Genomic DNA, 20,374 nt, shown 5'->3' with positions numbered 1-20,374 from the left:
ACCTAAATGAAGTTGTATACAGACTGTAGTCTACTCTTGTGCCAATCACCAAGTTTTGGCCAATCAAAGGTGGCCAACCATTCAAACCATGTTCAAATAAGGCAAATGCTGAGCTGTAACCAACCTGGCTGTTTCTGTACCTCGCTTCCATTTTCTGTGTGTCACTTTTCTTTTTCTGTCCATAGATCTCCCACCACCTGGCTGCGCTGGAGTCTCTGACCCTACTCTGGCTCAGGAGGCTGCCCAATCTGTGAATCATTCTTTGCTCAGTTAAACTCTCTTAAATTTAATTTGGCTAAAGTTTTTCTTTTAACAATTTTGATACAAGAACTGGCATTTAAGAGATTATTCACTCCACTTTGTAATCTCATAGTTCATGAGGCCCTCATGATATATGAGTTCAGGATTGGACTGAAAAGGAAAAATGAAATATTGGCCATAAATAGGAGGCACAGAACAGCATAGGTTGAGATCAGAGACAAGCCAGATGGTTTACATTTAAGGAGACTTATCGAGGGCTAGTGAAGAGCTTTCAGGACAGCAAGAATTAGTGAGGACAAAAAATTAAACCGTGGTCCCTACCCTCAAGGAATATATACTATTGGGGATAGATGTTATCAAAGACTCGATACATGTAAGGTTATAGCAAGATAAGGGATAGGAAGGAAGTGAACATGGGATGGGAAAGCAGGTTATAGGAGGGGTTGGTCTGCTTAGGGAGGAGAGGCTTCCTGAGAAGTAATAATTATGCTGGGTTCTGAAGGAGCTAGTGGTCTGGGGAGAGGGCGCGCTAAGGGGAGGGAGTGGACTGGAGTAAGACAATAGTGCATGCAAAGGCCTGTGGTAGGAGGACCAGGAGCATTCCATGTGGGGTGGGGCACACAGCACAGCGAGCATGTGCCATGGAGTGAAAAGCTGGAGTTAATCATGCCAGGCCTTAGCAGCTTCCAGGAAGGGTGGTCTTTATCTAAGGGCATGTTTTGTCCCTGTGACAAGAATCCCCAAACTATCCCTGTAAGGCAGATGGGGAAGCCCAAACACATCCTATTTGTTCTGATTGACAAGTCAGTTGGCAAGCACAGAGAAAAAAATTTATCCTTTGCTCCAGTGAAGGCTATTGTGATGCTCACAGTTGACACTTCTTCAAAAGGATTATAATATCTTGGGGATCTTACACAGTTGGTTCTTTGTATCCACAGGTTCCACATTGGTGCATTCAGCCAACCACAGATCTAAAATATTTTTTAAACAGCAATAAATTATTAACAATAAAAAATAATAGAAATAAAATACAATACACTGTAACCACTATTTACATAGCATATACATTGGATTAGGTATTATAAACTAATGTAGAGATCATTTAAAGAATATGGAAGGATATGCATAGGTTATGTGAAAATACTACACCATTTTATTAAAGGGATGTGAGCATCCAAGGATTTTAGCATTAGTCCAGGAACCATTCTCTGCTCTGTGAATACCAACTGTACTTGTGAACAAAGCAGACAGTTTAAAGTGTCACGTGAGCCCATTCTCCCCACGCCGCTTCCTGTCTCTCTCCCCTTCATGGGTAAAACAGCTTCTTTTGCCTGGACAGTGGTGGAGGGGGGAAGTGAATTAGAAGATGACAGAGATGTAAGATGCCTTTTGATAGAGCAGTTTCAAGAAAATTGTGTGCATAAAAATCAAGTTGCTGAAGGTAAACAAGGAACTAAAAGTGTTTAGCTAGACAGTTATTTCCAAAAATGTCAAGAGAATGAGAGGGAGAGAGATGAAAATGAACCCTGAAGAGAAATGAGGTTAAAGGAAACATACTTGTTCATATGGCCTTTTGCAATAACTCTTTGAAGAAAAAAGTTCAAACATACACAAAAGTAGAAACAATAGTAAAATGAACCATCGTGATTCACTCAGACTAAACAGTTATCAACAATCAGATTGCTACTTTTGCAACATTTTTCTTTTCTCCTGCTCTTTGTGAAACTGCCTTTGCAAAATTATGACAGGTTGAGAAATCTGACATGACTGACTCCATGTTGCTTCTCTCTTTACAGGCTGGCTGTTGTCATTCATTCCTGGACGTACACCAAGCTAACTTTGGGGAAAATTTAGTTTACAGTTTAAATGATAATAGGCCTTTCCAAAAACTAAACTACCCTTGTAAAACTAAAGAAAGGCCACAAAGTTACAAGGATGAGAGGGTCCTGAACTGTACTACAATGTAGGCACAGTTAAATAATTACCAGTCATTATTCTGGAGGTCCCAAGACTTGTGTCTTCCCCAATTACTCCTGCAGATAGCATCATTACTGTAGAACCTAAGACTGGCTTTTTGAGATGTCTTTTCAGGCTTTTGCATTTCTGACAACCAAATGGCCCCACTGGGACTCACGAGTAGTCCTGTGGCCCCACCCAGGAACCAAATCAGCGCAATTGAACAGCTTCAACTCCCTGTGATTTCATCTCCTACCCAATGAATTCCCAGCTCCCTACCCACCAAACTATCTTTGAAAAACCCTTAACCTCTGAGACTTTGGTGAGATTGATTTGAGTAATAATTCCATCTCCCACAAGTCATGGCCAGCCTCCCGTCAATTAAACTCCTTCTTTACTGCAATGCCATGGTCTCTGAATTGATTTTATTTGTGCAGCAGGCAGGAAGAACCCAACAGGAAATTATATCTTTTCCCTAAGTATTTTATGGCAAATCCCAGACATCATGAAATTTAACGTAATCTTCATATTCTTACCTATGCTTCACTAAAAATATATTTTTTCTTATATAAATATAATGCTATTGTTACGTCCAACCAAGTTACCAATAATTCCTTGTCACAACCGATACTCAATTCATATTCAAAATTCTTTCATTGTCTCAAAAAATATCCTTTTACAACGAGCTTATTGGAATCAAGATTCAAACATGTCCCAAGTATTATATTGGATTGCTATGTCTCTTTTAAGTTTCCTGCCATCTAAAATAGCCCCTTCTTATTAGTTTTTTTTGTTGTTGTTGGTTTTTCATGCCTTGGATTACCTGATAAAACCAGTCAGTTTTTCTACCTCCATATTTTTTATAAATAAAAGTTAGCTTTAAAGCCTTCATGGGTGGATTTCATTGGTTTGTTTGTTTTTAGTGATGAGGAGGGCTTAAATATGTCAAACACAGAGTAAAATAAAAAAGTCGAACATAGAAGGAAAGGCAAAATAATTTTTAGTGCAAAATGATGAGGAGGTGAGACATAAAAGTTACTGTTGGACTGAAATCAAAATTTTCTTTTTCTGAAACAAGAGAGAGATAAAAATGAATAAATATATTGGTAAATTTTGAAATGGTAACAGATGTGATAGTCAAAATATTGATTAATAAGCACAATAGTGATAGTCAAAATCAGCTTGGAAACGAATTGAATTACACAAATCAGTCTTATGCAGACTGGTCCTCGTTATGAAACAGCATGCTGGCAACTTCACAGCATCCAGCTAGTTCCAGCAGATTTGGGAGGCCTGCCAGTTCCTACACACAAGTCCCTTGTAGACTAAAAGACGTAGAACATTCCTCTTGTGGGCCCCTCTCACCTCTCCACACCAGAATGCCTGCCATGTTTGACATGGACTTCAATCATATGAAACAGATTGATGCAAACAACCCATGTATGTAAAGGTATTGGTTCACATCCATTACATATCAGTTCTCAGTGATGGGAAGGAACATTGATATTTGTGTCTAATGGCCTTTATTTTCTCATTGAAATAGAAAGTTAAGTTATTGGATCAAAGGGAAAGTTAGGGTATGGTTGGAATTTTTACAGGTGGGTATTTGGGGTGACTGTAGTAGTGAATGAGAAAGTATATTAGCCAAGGATGAGGTAAAGAGTTCCTATCAAAATCAAAGACCCAGAGAGAACAATTCAGTTTTGGGTCTTGAAGGTACTTGGTTGACTGGTTATAGAGACAAAGTGAGTGAAGTTATTAACATTGGTGAAAAGGTATCCAGGAATCAACAAAAACAATATGACTTGCATATATACAAACCTTACTGGTGTTGTTTTTTAAATTAGTAACTGAGGAGAAAAGACAAAGCAAAAATAATTAAATATTAACAAGTGTTAGGGCCTGGCACAGTGGCTCACGCTTGTGATTCTAGCACTTTGGGAGGCAAAGGCAGGCGGATCGCTCCATCACTCCAGCTCAGGAGTTCCAGACCAGCCTGGGCAACCTGGTGAAACCCTGTCTCTACAAAAAATACAAAAATTAGCCAGATGTGGTGGCACACGCTTGGAGTCCCAGCTACTCAGAAGACTGAGGTGGGAGGATCACTTGAGCCCAGGAGGCAGAAGTTGCTCTGAGCTGAGATCATATCACTGCACTCCAGCCTGAGAGACAGAGCGAGACCCTGTCTAAACAAAACAATATGAAGGAAACCAATTGTTAGTAGAAGATGATGAGATATGGGTATTTATTATATTTTGAATACTTTTCTAGTTTTCACTATTTATAAAATCTTTAAATAATTGACAGATGAAAGCTAGATTACTAGACATACAAAGTTGAACTAAAAATCAGCTTTAATGAAAATTATTATGAATATGTACTTCTGTTTTTTAAATTAGATACTCATAATAAAAATATAAATAATTAAAGAAAGTTAGAAGTTAGAGAAAAAGGAAAAAAACAGCCAAAGCATCATAATATTAGCACCCCAGTTTATGTATTTCTATTCTCACTTCTTAAATGGATTTTCATTTGGGGAGGGGCACTCAGTGTAGCACAAGTTTGTGTAAGTTTTTATTTTAAGAATATATAATTACAATTTCCATATTATTGTATACATTTTGTAGCAATTTTTCTTACAGTTTTGTCATAATTTTAACTATTTTTAAGGAAATAGTTAACTATTTTTAATTAAATATTGTACTTAACTATTACCCTGTTGAGGTTGCTTTTAGATTTATACTCTTATAAATAAGTGAATATCTTTTTTGTTAAGTTTATTTTCTGAAAATATAGATTTTTTTGGATATTTATGAGTCAAAGGATATGAAAATTACTAAGGTCCTTCATAACAGGTTTAAAGTCTTGCTCCACAAAGCCCAATTGCTTTCTAAGAGGATTTACATTTCTACCAGCAATGTATGAGACTGTCTATTTCACCATACCCAATTCAGCATTAAATAGCATTTACTACTATCTAATGGATAGCTAATTTTCTAGAAGAAAATTTACATTTTAATAACTACGATGGCTAACATTTATAGAGTACCACTCTATAAGTACAGTTAAACACTTTACAAACATTCATAAGCTATGCCTTGCTACTGTCTGGATCTTACAGAGAATTAAAGCATCCAGTCAGCCAGCCAACAACTACAAATGAAAGAAGCTCCTGCTAAGTGCCAGACACTGTTCTGCGTACTGGTAATACAAGGATCTCACATAGCACAGGTCAGAGAAACAACATAAACAAAACATGTAAATAAGTACAATAATATCAAATAACAGTAGGTGCTTTGCAGAAAATAAAATAGAATGATACACAAGAAAGTGATGGAGGTAGGGCACTGGGGGAGCTATTTTTACTAGGATAGTAAAGTAAAATCTTAATAAAATGGCATCATTTCAGCTGAGACCTCAAATGAGAGGGAATAGCCATTTGAAAATCTCAGGGAAAATCATTCCAAGGAGAAAGAATAGCAAGTGTAAAGCCCTTGAGGCTCTGGAATGCAGGGAAAGAGAGGAGGTCAAAATGTTTAAAGACGAAGGCTGGTCAGATCATGTAAGGCCTTGGGGGCAGGGGAAAGAGTTTGGATTTCCTTATTGATTCAATGGGAAGCCACTGAAAGCTATCATGGAGGGGAGTATATGATTTGATTAATGCTTGTTTGAGGTCTCTGCCTCCTGTGTAGAAAATAAACTTCAGAGTAGCCAGAGTAGAGGGAGAGAGACATGCTGAGTTGTTATTGCAGTAGTTCACGGAAGATATAATGATAGTTTGGATAGGGTTGCATGAAGAATGTTAGACAGAGAGAGGAATCAGATGTGATTTGCAAGTGTTTGGCTTCAGAAACTGGATGGAAGATGATGCAATTTACTGACTTGAAGAACGTTGAGAATGAAGAAGATTGCACAGACAAGCTCAGTTGGTCTTCTTTGGTCATATTAAAGTCTAAGATGCCTCTTAGACATCCCAGTGGCAAAGCTGAATAGACAATTGGACATGAGAGGCTGTGGTTCAGCAGGGAGGAAGGATACAAATGTGACAGTCTTCAACATGCAGGTGGCATTTGAAATGGAAATCCTGGATCACTCAGGTAGACAGTGTAGCTAGAGGAGGAACAACAAAGAGTAGGTGCATAGGGAACTCCATTGGTAGGAGGTCTGGCAGAGAAGGAAAAGCCAGGAAAGTGGGTAGCAAACCAGAAACTAGATAATGAAGCCACTGAAAAAACATTTAAACACAGAAAAAGCAGGGGTGATGAGCTGTATCAGTTGCATCATGATGTCAAGTAAGATTAGGACACAGAAGGGAGAGTTTGCTTCATTTAGATCTTTGTGATTTTTGTGTGTAGGTCTTTGTGATCTTAAATTAGTGCTATTTCAATGGTCTAGCAGAGACAAAATGCTGATTGAAGTGAACCAAGGAAAGAAGAGAATGGGGAAGTTGAGACAGCAAGTATGAGCAACACTTTCGAGGAGATTTGCTGTGAACAATGACATGGATTTATAGGTGAACTGGTTGACATAACTTGTCCAGGTGTGCACAGAGAGCAAGCCTTCAGATCTTTACTTGGAAGCAAAAATGTTCTGACAAGCTCTTAACCAAATATACTGTTTTGATTTGTATCTAAAGAGCACTTTCTAAAAGTATTTACTTAACTGTTTCTTTAATTTTTAGAAAATGATATTACTATAGTCATTGAGACAGTTGCCTGATGTTGAGATGCTGCCAATTCCTAGATAAGAAGTCTGGAAATACTAGATAGCTGGGAGAGGCCCAAAGAATGCCAGAGTGTGGCGCAGATTGTATCACTGAAGAGATCCATGTCTGTCACAGGAAGATTTAAATGTATATTGTACACTATTGGCTTCCAATTTCCAAAAGAGAAATAATTCCCACTTCCCAACTGCATGCAATACTTTATTGTAGAAAAAGTAGAGCTAAAAATGATTTCATCATACTTTGTCTGAAAGCTTTTGTATGACCAAGAAAATGATTGCTCTTCAGTTTGTATTTAAGGTCTGCCAGTTATACGTGACACAGGAAGTGAACATCACATGAAGTGGGACTGACTCAGAATAATAAAAATATATGGCATCTAGGTTTGGGGATGTGATTCTTGATGTAAAACTTAAAAGGAGACTTTAAGACTGCATGTGGCTTTACTGATAAAAAGAATTGAAAGGAGGAAGGGAAGGAGGGAGGGAGCAAAGGAAATTAACCAACAGTTATTGATTAGTCATGTGCCCCAGCACTATGCTAAGTACTTAAAAATGCATTATCCTTTTCAGTCCTCACAAAAGACCTTTTAAAGTTACTATCTACATTTTTCAGTGTGGTAAAATTGAGGCTCAGGGAGGTTAATTCCCTAAAACCACATAGGTGAATTAAAGAGCCAATGCATGGTCTAACTAAATTCTAGTTCCAGCAATTAAATATAATACCATCATACACTAGCAAAAACTTTGTCAATCATCTATGGCGTATTACGTTATTTCTTGTTCAAGTTTATTTTGAAAAAGAAAAATAATGGCTGGAATTCTTAGAACGGTATTCAACAATGTTCCATTCAACCTTAGATGTAATTGCTTGTCATGTGCTGTTCGTGGGAACATGTCACATAAGGGAAGAAATCCTTGCACCCCTGGCTCACAATGGGCTTGTAATTCATTCACAAAATCTTTCTGGAACACAGAAATAGAGACTGAGTACAGTTTTGCTAATAGAAGAGACAAATTTAAGTGGTCTCTTATATCGATTTTTAAAAAATTAATTAAAAAATTTCTTCTGTGTACTCCAGGAATACTGGAAATCTCCAGCGCAGAGCCCAGCACCTAATGGGTAGTGGGGATGGGAGGAAGGATCTCGGTAAATATTCATGGAGATAATGTGGTCTCTGATTATGCATATGTAGACACTTTGGATTATTTAAAGGAAATAATAAGTCAGGCCACCTTAAGAGATGGGAGGCTAAGAATTTACATAAACAGATCAGACAGAAACAAAGAGCTGTCAGAGAGACACAGACAGCTCTGAGGACTAGCTTCTTCATCCTCCCTTCTGAGTTTTGGGGGTTTTGTCTTGAAGCCTCCCTGTGCTGTGTTGTTTTCCCTTCTTTGTTACACCATCCTCTTTGTAGCCTTCAGGCTGTTTGTAAAGGAAGACTACCTGATAGGCTCACCTATTCATTGTTCTCTTCTGGGGAGAGATCTTGATTTCAAGTCACTTCTTGGTCCAAATTTGAGTTAGGTCTCTTCCACAATCCAATAAGTGGTCAATGGTGCTCAGAGAAGAGCAGACCACTGCTTTCCTGAAATTATTGAGAAACAACTTTAGCTGGAAGGGGGCCTGGCCAGGTGACTATGACCAATTGTGGAGGCTAATGCAACTCCATCTTGGATGCTAATCTGCCATGTTGGCTTCTGATCAACCTCTGTTCCTGGAGGGCCTCTAAGATTTCCAGTTTATCCATTGCTTCTTGCGTAAGCAGAGGTATTTACCGTAAATCTTACCCTTAGGTCAAACAACCTAATATACTTCAGTTATCATAATTCAGATGTCCTACACATCCTTTTGGAATTATCCTTTCCCTGTGGTATATAAGCCCTGGGTTGGTGGGGTAATAGCATGAGGTTCCACCATCTTGTCCCACCACCTCCTGAGATACAGACCAGACACAGCTTCTGATCATAAGTTCCTATTAACTGTTTCTTTCTAAGAAACTGATCTGTCACTCCTCTTTTGGCCTCTCAGTTTCCTCGAATTTTGGGGTTGGTTTGCATAGACCTGCCCAACATGGAATACCACAGCATTAGTTTCTATGATCTCTAACCTAATGATCTGATTTAATTTGCATCAACAGCAAGGAGTTTGCCTAACTCTCTGCCCAAAGCCTTTTCAATACAAGTCTAACTCATTTTTTTCCAGTCTTTGAAGAACAATGGAAAATTATATGAAGTGTTGCTTCAGAATTCTTTAAAAAAAACATAATATTTGAACTTCAGATGTGCCAGAGTAGTAGTTACTGAAGAAAAAAGCTTGAAAGTGAATTGTTTCTGTGTATAGAATCGATGAGTTGACACAAAACCCAATTCATGCTTACTTTATACAAAAAGTACTTTTGTCACCTAACAAGACTGTGACAGCTTTATTTTACTAAAGATTAAAGAAATTTGATGCACTGATAACAATGTCATGTTCTGACATGTATAGAAATAGCTTTGCAGCCAGGCGCTGTGGTTCACGCCTGTAATCTCAGCACTTTGGGAGACCGGGGCGGGTGAATCACCTGAGGTCAGGAGTTTGAGACCAGCTTGGCCAACATGGTGAAACCTCATCTCTACTAAAAATACAAAAATTTGCTGGGTGTGGTGGCAGGCACCTGTAATCCCAGCTACTTGGGAGGCAGAGATAGGAGAGTTGCTTGAACCCGGGAGGTGGAGGTTGCAGTGAGCAAAGATGGCGCCACTGCACTCCAGCCTGGGTGACAAGAGCTAAACTCCTCTCAAAAAAAAAAGGAAGTAACTTTGCTCTCATTGTAAAAGAACAAGTCTTATAACTATAACTTTATATGGATAACAAACACACAGGTGAAACACAGGACATGAATGAGACGCACATTGCTTCCTGAAAAATGAGGTTTGTAACAACATACATTTGAAGACATCAGGGACATGAGTGCAGCTTGATAAAGTGTTTAATATTTCTAACTTGGCACCTCCACAAATATTCCGTAAAAATTTTCGCCAATCGTGAAAGATTTACATATAGTATAAACACATGGTACATTAAAATGTGCTTTTTTTCTCCTTTTAAAATTTATATTGAATCTGTCACAGTAATTAAAACATGCCATATATATTTTATGATGTTTTTTAACAGGAAGCAACAATGAAATAAAGTGTAGGCCCAATTAAGACACGTTTAGCAATTAGTGAAGAATAAAGTTTCCCTTTGTCATGTAACACAAATTTTTGTGTGGAAGATATTTTGAATGGTGTTAAGGGTTGAATTGTGTCTCTCCCCTCAAAATAATATAATGTTAGAGTCCTACTCATTGCCGATGGAATTAGTTAAGATGAGCTCATCTTAAGTAATGGAGTAGAGTGGGCTTTCCATAGTATAATCCAATATGACTGGTGTCTATAAAAAGAGGAAATTTGGACATAGATACACAGGGAGCATGCCCTGTGGAAATTGGTGGTATGCTGCCACAAATCAAGAAACTGCCAGAAACTAGGAGACAAGTCTGGAACAGAGCCTTCTCTAGCACTTTCACAGACCTGGTCAACACCTTCATCTTGGTCCCAGGGTACAGAGTTGCAAGACAATAAACTATTGTTTAAGCCACTCAGTTTGTGGTACATTGTTACAGACACTCTAGCAAACTAATACATGGTCAACCACAGTTGGTAAGAGAATATAGGAATCCCCTCTCACTCAGTGAATCCGTAAGAAGGTTAAGCTTATATGCTGAGGAGGAGCAGAGTTAGACAATAGCCCAAGCGTCTGTTAGAATGAATTAGTGTATATAAGAGCTGAAAATCTACCTGCCTTTGAAAAAGATACAGGAACACTGACCTCATTGAGATTCAGCTCTGTAAAAATGCATAAACTGGGGTGATATGTGATTGAAACCAGATTGCATCATGAAAGGGAAAGCACCAACAGGGAAGATGATGCCTGGACCCCAGGCTGTCCTCAGTGTGAAGGCCAAATGAGGCCTGTGCTGTGGGAGTACTAGAGAGACAATGACGTGTGTGTGTGTGTGCGTGTGCGTGTGTGTGTGTGTGTGAAAGAATTGTGCCTGCCAGCATTTAGGGGCACAGACAGTTCTAAGCCAATACATTATAATATAGATAATATAGAAAGAGACAAGAAGGGATTCTACTCACCTCTTTTTCTTTTTTTTTAAATTCCTTGTGTCTTTAAAATAATTTTTTTTTAATTTCTGTAGGTTTTTGAGAAACAGGTCGTATTTAGTTACATGAGTAAGTTCTTTAGTGGTGATCTGTGAGATTTTTGTGCACCCATCACCAGAACAGTATACACTGAACCTGATTTGTAGTCTTTTATTCCTCACCCTCTTCCCACCCTTTCCCCGAGTCCCTAAAGTCTATTGTGTCATTTGTATGCCTTTGCATTCTTATAGCTTAGCTCCCACTTATGAGTGAAAACCATATGTTTGGTTTTCTATTCCTGAGATACTTCACTTAGAATAATAATCTCTTTTCCCATCCAGGTTGCTGCAAATGCCATTAATTCATTCCTTTGTATGGATGAGTAGTATTTTATCATATATATATATTTATCATATATACACACACACACACCTCAATTTCTTTAACCACTGGTTGATTGATGGGCATTTGGGATGGTTCCACATTTTTGCAATTGTGAATTGTGCTCACCCCTTTTTCAAGAGCATCACAACTTGTGTGAGTTGAAGGAGGTATGCACTAAGGTCATGAGACTATAAGGCTCAGCTAGAAGCCCTGGCAATGGTGACAGTGCTACCAGAGATGTGAGTGGATCCCTAACCCCAGGACAATGGCAGATCTCCCTTTCTCTCACTGGTAGCAGGAGTGATGGGAGAAGACAGAATCAGAGACCTTTCAGGGGACCATCACCTGCGGAATTTGCCCACAAGAAATGTCTGTGACTTCTTACTTTATCAGCAGGCAATAATAGTGAATTATGCCCAATGAATGTTTCTTGAAGAGATGTATATACCTCTCAGATCTGAAGAAATCTCTGGAGAGAAAGAATCTTTCGCAGATCAAACTTTCTTGTGAGTCTCTCAGGTAGGATTGAAACATCAAAAAGGTAAAACTCAATGTAAATGTTTTCTGATTTGTATGCAAATTTAGATATAGCAATCTCACTAGTGTACATGTAAAGTCAATTTCTTGTCTTCTGTACAAATATAAAATTAATGATTTCAAGGACAATGGCATTTTTAGAAAACATATATTATGTTCTCGTGGCTATAGCCACCATTTTGTAGTTACTCAGTAAATTTACCTGAGAGATAGGTAAATGAAAACTAAGCAAGACATTGAATTGCTTGCTACTGGCACAGTAGAAAAGCCTATGAAAATGCTTGGGAGTGTCCCAAGAAAAGTGCGTTTTGAACTCTACAGGATCCGCTGAAAAAATAAATGGTGGAGCCTATCAGCCCCTGACAGCACTGTCTGCCAAGGAAGGCATCAGACACTTGTGTCTTCACAAACTCATTCTAAGGACTGTCATTCCACAGGGACCATTACCTGCTAAATGACTTCCATTCTACGGTGAGTGTTCCTTGAGCTATACCCAGAAGAATCAGGCATTCCACTAGGCTTGCAGCATGACCGAAGTTTGTTCTGAAGTAAAAGAAAAATTCAACGTGGTTGTTGGAGGCAGCCATATATTCAGTTATTTGGCTACACATTTCTAGAAGCCTGGAAAAAAACCCCAACTGCCACATCGTGAAGTGAATTTCTGCATGGTTGATTCAATGAACTTTTAGTAACCTCAGATAGCATTTACTGGTGTTAAGAGTTTTACCTAAATTATCTTTTTTAAATCCTCAAAACAACCCTTAAGAAATAGGTACCTTTATCATTTCCATTGAATGGATGAGGAAACTGGAGCCCAGGAAAGTGACAGCTAAGCCAGTGTTTAATCGTCAGCAGTCTGGCTGACCTCACATCTTACTGTACCTGAGTCAGCCAGAAAGAGGCTGATGTGATCCTTAAGTAAGACTGTTGTTTGATTGGAAAATATATCTCATTTTGAGTATATTTATAAGAGTAACCATTTATTGAGCACTTACTATGAGCCAGACTACACTGTTGCTGTTTGTGCATAATTCCATTTGCTTCTTACATTGACTCACTGAAATGTATCACTCTCCTCATTTTATACATGAAGGAGCAGATCTGAGTCATTGAGTCATTAAGTAACACATTCAAGGTCACACAGTTAAAATACAAGCCTCTCAGTCGGATTCTAAAGACTACATTTCCCACTCTAACTTCCTTCTTTTACTAAAAAAATTCTCATTTAATCAGTTTCTGATATTTTACCTATTATCCCTGATTAATAATAATGCTGCATATGAAATATTTTTCCTCAAATATGATATTTGTCTTTTCATATTACATTAGACTAAGATAAGCTGAGAAATTGCTCTCAGTTCATTTCACCACAGTGGTCAGTAAGTAAAAACAAGTTAAAATGCCAATCCGAAATAGATTAATCATCTCCCTTTCAAAAAATAGAAATTAAAGCAAAAGTGAGAGAAGGGGGAGAGGGAATCCTGGCAATATGGAGTTTGTATTCAATACCACCTTGCCCATGAGCATTGGAATAGTTCTGCAGGTTCCACTGGGGGAAATCGAGTGTGGCTTACTTGATTCATACAAATTTTTAAAATATAATCTGTAATGTATTTGGGAAGACAATGTAATAGGAAGCAATTGGATTTTATTTTCTGATTACATAAAAGCTTTCTAGACTTTGAAATAAATGGAGAACATACTAGATATTTATCCATCTACAATTCACTCGTTCCTATACTCAGCAATATTTCACAGAATGATCACGAAAGGCATGCATTCTTGGGGCATTATTCAAGAGGGCAGCACAGAGAGTATTCTATACCTAGGAAAAAGAGAGGAAAGATGACACACGAAGTCACCCATAGCTGTTTACAAGCAGGAGCCTGGTTTGAGTTAGACTGATGCTGAAGGCCCTTCATTTTTAGTCACTTTTGGAGCCTTACTAATCATAGCTGGGATTTTTTGAGTGCTTTCAAAGCATGATAGTTTGTCTCTTATCTGGATTAGCTCACAAGAATCTTATGTGTTAGGTAGTATTATAATCTTCATTTACAGATGAGAAAAAAAGAGGTTTAAAGAGATGAAATAACTGGTCCCAGTTCATACAGTTAAGAGACAGAAAGCTAGGCATTACACCTAGACAATCTAATTCCAGAACTCACTGTGGTCAACCACAACATTTTTCACCCTTAAATCCAGGTCATCTGGATGCCACATCTTATTTAAGATCTTATCCATCTTTTTAAGTTAGATTTGTATATATCAGTTTGTTTTGTGCAAAATATGACTGCTTTCAACTGGCAGGGAACAAATGAATAATAAAATAGTTGATAATATAAAGTAAATTACTTTATATGGCTTTATATGACCCTCTCCAGTCTCCCCGTGCACATTTGACTTTTTCAAAATTTTTGATAAAATATATTTAACAAACAATTTACCATTTTAACCATTTTTAAACTTACAGTTTGGTAGTATTAAGTACATTCACGTTGTTGTATAACTATCACCAACATCCATCTCCAACTTCTCATTACACTTGAATTTAAAACACATTTATCTGTTCATTCAGCAGTGCTATTGAAGTCCAGTTGAACCTCTGCTCTGAGCCAGGTGCTGGGCAAAGTCTGGCCCAATTCACTTTCACAAATTCCCCTTACAGGGCTGGCTGGCCCCGCCTGATGAGCCTTAGTCCTTATAGTTTGGTCACCAAAACCAGTAGTTAATTGAAAGGGTGGGAATGGGGGGACGGTTTGACACAGTTAAAGAATAGGCCCTGGGCCATCAAGTGTCATCCTTCATGTGGTGCTCTAGAGAGGATGTGAACACTAAAGCTTGGGCTTGCATCTCCTTTTTGCCTCATTTGCTATGGGATTTGGGCATATTTCCTATCCTCTTTGAGCCCCCAAGTCTCCATTTGTAAAATGGGAATAATGTCAGCTGGGTGCAGTGGTTCACGCCTATAATCCCAGCACTTTGGGAGGTCGAGGCAGGTGGATCAGCTGAAGTCAGGAGTTTGAGACCAGCCTGGCCAACATGGCAAAACTCCGTCTCTACTACAAATACAAAAAAATTAGCTGGGCGTCGTGACGCGTGCCTGTAATCCCAACTACTCGGGAGGCTGAGGCAGGAGAATCGCTTGAACCCGGGAGGCTGAGGTTGCAGTGAGCCGAGATTGTGCCATTGCACTCCAGCCTGGGCAACAAGAGTGAAACTCCATCTCAAAAAAAAAAAAAAAAAAAAAAAAGGAATAATGTTTATTTTGTTGAGAATATGACAGATAATACAAAAGTGATTGCTGACAAGAAAAATAAATATTTGTAATTCTCCTGCCACCTTTATGGAGAGACCTTGAAACTGGAAGAAATTACCTTTGCTAGCCTTTAGCATGCTTAAGTGTGGTAAAGTAACAAGAGACAGCTATGTGTATGTGCACGTGTGTGTGTGCATTCACATGTGCCTGAGTTTCTCGGTGTATGTGTGAGAGTGTGTATGTGTGTATTGGGAGCGAGGAGGCAGGGAAGGTGTAACTAAATTGCTCTGTGTTAGAAATAGAGAAGAAAATGAGCCCCAAGGGAGGCTCCAGGGACAGGGAACTGCAGCCAGGGGCAATTCCAAGTCCTTGAAGGGGAAGGAGAGAGGATGGTGAATGGGGATTTGGGCCATGAAATGCTGCACACTGTGTGATATGAAACCTCATTCCTTTTTCATGGCAACTGTAGTCTACATTGTTCTGCAATACTTACATTTTCTATTTTTGGGGCTATATGGCTAGAAGGTGATGTTGGAAGAGATGAATCAATAAATCCTGCTTCAACATTGGCTCCTGAAGGAACCAGGTGGCTCATCAAGGTAGCCATGTATAAAACATCTTACATATCATAAACACACATATTGCCAGCCTTTATCTCGCTCTGTCGCCAGGCTGGAGTGCAGTGGCGCCATCTCAGCTCACTGCAACCTCCGATTCTCTGGTTCAAGTGATTCTCCTGCCTCAGCCTCCTGAGTAGCTGGGATTACAGGCACGCGCCACCACGCCCAGCTAGTTTTTTCGTGTTTGTAGTAGAGACGGGATTTTACCATGTTGGCCAGGCTGGTCTCAAACTCCTGACTTCAGGTGATGCGCCTGCCTCAGCCTCCCAAAGTGCTGGGATTACAGGCTTGAGGCACTGCGCCCGTCCCCCGTGTACATTTCTATATGCTGAAAGGCATCACTGCATCTGCCAGAACTTTCCAAGCATGCAGACTTGAATTCTTCAGAAAGTAGAAACGCAGGTGGAGTGAAAAGAGGAAATAAATGACAGTCCAGTTATTGAGCAGTAGACGGACCCCTTCTGGGAGGGCAGGTTGCCCTCTGCCAAACATGTCAGAATCATTCTTCTAAGAGAAGGTGAAAATACTTCTCTAAAAACATCAGGGACAATCTTTCTTCCAAAGACCAAAGGTATGTGGGAGAAATCTTCAATGTCTAGGTCCTGGTTTGGAGTATGCAGGGTGCCCAGGACTGTGCTGGACTCACTCTCTCCACTTGCACCTGCAGGCCCCTGTTAGCTGAGGGCTCCTTCTGTTCCTAAACCTCTTTCCGGGCATCTCTACTTGAAAAACAGATCCTTGGTGGTGAGGGGCCATTCTGTTCTACAGAATGTAACTCCATCAGGGGTGCTGCATCCAGCCGCAAGCCAACGGTTGAGATTCTCCCACAAGTCCCACAGAGGGACCATCTCTGCCCCTTCTCTGTTTCCTACACAAGGAAATTGTGCACTGTTCTATTTGTGGAACATGAACCTTTCAGTATCAGAGCCTTCAGAGTTCTTTTTTGTTTCATTCCATAAAACAAATTGTTAAAGATACCAGATGAAAAGTAATAATGTATTTTTTGGATTAAGTTGGTGGATAGGAGGCAGGACTAGCTTGCAGCTCCTGCTCAGAAGGACAGAGCAGCGTGTGGAGACTCACACTGTAGCAGGATGAGCCGCAGACAAAACTCCTCAGACACCAGATTAAAGAAGGAAGAGGTTTTCATTCAGCCGGGAGCATCGGCAGACTCGCGTCTTAAGAGCCGAGCTCCCCAAAAAAGAAATTCTTGGCCTTTTTAAAGGCTTACAACTTTAAGGGGTCCACGCAAAAGGGTCATGATACATCAAGGAAGCGTGGGAAACGTGACTGGGGGCTACATGCAACAGCTAACAGAAAAAAAGTTTAACAATGCTTTTTTCATACAGTGTCTGGAATTTAGAGATAACACAAGTAGTTTAGGTCAGGGGTTGATGTTATTATTATTACTTTTTTTAACTCCTAGGGCCAGGTGGTGGTGCCTGGTTTGTCTGGCTATTTATCTTACTTTTGTTTTTTTCCAACTTTTTGCTTTTTCTCTCCTCCTGTCTTGTGAACTAGGCAAGGTGGGGGGAGGAGGGCAGCAGGAGTAGTGGTGGTCTCCTTCCTTAACATCATGAACTTTTGCTCCAAGAACTACCGCGGGAACATACCAGGAAAGCCGAGAGAATCCACAGACCCTTTGAAGGAACTGGATCACTGCTGCAGGCTCCCTGAGATGCTGAAAAACTGTGAGTCTGCTTTCTTTCTCAACAGGGAGGCCTGTGGTCTGGGGCAAGTTCTCAGCCCTGGTCACTGGCTGCCTGGAAATAGACTCGGTGCTGCTGGGGGGTCACAGTGGGGGTGAGACTGGCCTTTAGGACTATGGTCTGTGTGGGAGTGTAGTGAGGCCTTTGACTGACAGCTCTCCCCCACTTGCCTGGTGAATCGTATGACTCAGCAGTGGCAGCCATAATCCCTCTGGGAATATAACTCCATTGGCCTGGGAACCACACCCCCATCCCCCATAGCAGACACAGCAAGCCCCACCCAAGAAAAGTCTGTGCTCAGACATGCCTATCCCTGCCCCCACCTGGTGGTCTTTCTCTACCCACCCTGTTTACTGAAGACAAAGGTCATAATCTCTTGGGAGTGCTATGGCCCTGCCCATTGCCTAAGAAGCCTGAATACTTAACCACGTGTCCCCAGGGCAAGTTTGCATCATCCTTATAGGATTGCAGCTGATGCACTCTTGAAAGTGCCACCTCTTGGCTGAAGGCCAACCAACACAAAACCAGTACACTAAACAAAAACACAACCAGGGACCCTCGCAGAGTCCTCTGCACTCCACTGCTACCTCCACTGGAACAGGTGCTGGTATCCATGGCTGCAAGACCTGAAGACAGATCACATCACAGGACTCTTTGCAGACACTCCTCAGTGCCAGCCCAGAACCAGGTAGCTCTGCTGGGTGGCTAGACCCAGAAGAGCAAAAACAATCACTGCAGTTTGGCTCACAAGAAGCCCCATTCCTAGGGAAACAGGGAGAACACCACATCAAGGAAGCACCCCATGAGACAAAAGAATCTGAACAGCAGCCTTGAAGCCCAGATCTTCCCTCTGACATAGTCTACCCAAATGAGAAGGAACCAGAAAAACAATTCTGGTAATAGAACAAAAGAACAAAACAAGGACCTTTAACACCCCCAAAACATCATAGCAGATCACCAGCAATGGATCCAAATCGAGACAAAATCTCCAAATTGCCAGAAAGAGAATTCAGAAGGTTGATTACTAAGTTAATCAAGAACACCAGATAAAGATGAAGTCCAACTTAAAGAAATCAAAAACATGATACAGGATACGAAAAGAAAATTCTTCAGTGAAATAGATAGCATAATTAAAAAACAGTCACAACTTCTGGAAATCAAGGACACACTTAGAGAAATGCAAAATACACTGAAAACTCTCAGCAATAGAATCGAACAAGCAGAAGAAAGAACACCAGAGCTTGAAGACAAGGCTTTCCAATAAACCCAGTCCATCAAAGACAAAATTTTTTTTAGTGAACAAAGCCTCCAAGAAGTTTGAGATTATGTTAAACATCCAAAACTAAGAATAATTGGTGTTCCCCAGGAAGAAGAGAAATCTAAAAGTTTGGAAAACATATTTGAGGGAAAAATTAAGGAAACCTTCCCCAGCCTTGCTAGAGATCTACACATCCAAATACAAGAAGCTCAAAGAACACCTGGGAAACGTATCACAAAAAGATCATCACATAGGCTCATAATCATCAGGTTACCTAAAGTCAAGACAAAGGAAGGAAACTTAAGAGCTGTGAGATAAAAGCATCAGGTAACCTATAAAGGAAAATGTCTCACGTGTCCGTGTGAAGAGACCACCAAACAGGCTTTGCGTGAACAACATGACTGTTTATTTCACCTGGGTGCAGGTGGGCTGAGTCCAAAAAAGGAGTCAGCAAAGGATGGTGGATTATCATTAGTTCTTATAGGTTTTGGGATAGATGGTGGAGTTAGGAGCAATGTTTTGAAGGCCGGGGGTGCATCTCTCAAAGTACATTCTCAAGGGTGGGGAGAATTAGAAAGAACCTTCTTAAGGGTGAGGGAGATTACAAAGTACACTGATCAGTTAGGTTGGGGCAGAAATAAATCACAATGGTGGAATGCCATCGGTTAAGGCTATTATCACTTCTTTTGTGGATCTTCAGTTGCTTCAGGCCATCTGGATGTATATGTGCAGGTCACTGGGGATATGATTGCCTAGCTTGGGCTCAGAGGCCTGACAGAAAACCTTTCAGATTAGCAGCAGATCTCTCAGCAGGAACCCTACAAACTAGAAGGGATTGGGTGCTATCTTTAGCCTCCTTAAACAAAACAATTATCGGTTAAGAATTTTGTATCCAGCAAAACTAATCTTCATTAATGAAGGAAAGATACAGTCTTTTCCAGACAAACAAATGCTGACAGAATTTGCCACTACCAAGCCAGCACTACAAGAACTGCTAAAAGGAGCTGTAAGTCATGAAACAAATCCTTAAAAATACACAAAAATAGAATCTCCTTAAAGTATAAATCACACAAGACCTGTATATCAATAACACCATGAAAAAAAACCAATGAGGGCAACAAATAGCATGATGACTAGAATAGTACCTCACAACTCAATGCTAACATTGAATGTAAATGTCCTAAATGCTCCACTTAAAAGATACGGAATCGTAGAACGGATGAGAAATCACCAACCAAATTTCTCCTGTCTTCAGGAGACTTACCTAACACATAAGGAGTCACATAAACTTAAGGTAAAGGGGTGGAAAAAGATATTCCATGTAAATGAAAACCAAAAGCAAGCAGGAGTAGCTATTCTTATATCAGATAAAACAAACTTTAAAGTAACAGAGATAAAAAAGACAAAGAAGGACATCATATAATGATAAAAGGACTAGTCCAACAGGAAAACATCACAATTCTAAATATATAGGCACCTAACACTGGAA

General features: G+C 39.8%; 1 long non-coding RNA gene across 1 annotated transcript; it reads right to left on the bottom strand.

The window, feature by feature from the left end:
- Positions 1-1,072: 1,072 nt before the first annotated feature.
- LOC129042671 (uncharacterized) lies at positions 1,073-13,865 on the bottom strand. The gene is made up of 4 exons (XR_008504182.2): positions 13,746-13,865; positions 12,490-12,585; positions 8,403-8,531; positions 1,073-1,232 (listed from the first exon to the last, which is right to left on the bottom strand). It is a non-coding gene; the product is annotated as an uncharacterized LOC129042671 (long non-coding RNA).
- Between the last annotated feature and the right edge of the window lie 6,509 nt (positions 13,866-20,374).

Source organism: Pongo pygmaeus, chromosome 7, assembly GCF_028885625.2.
Source record: "Pongo pygmaeus isolate AG05252 chromosome 7, NHGRI_mPonPyg2-v2.0_pri, whole genome shotgun sequence".
NCBI classification, from domain to species: Eukaryota; Metazoa; Chordata; class Mammalia; order Primates; family Hominidae; genus Pongo; species Pongo pygmaeus.
The sequence above is the reverse complement of the archived record's forward strand: the minus strand, read 5'-3'. Positions and strand labels throughout refer to the sequence as shown.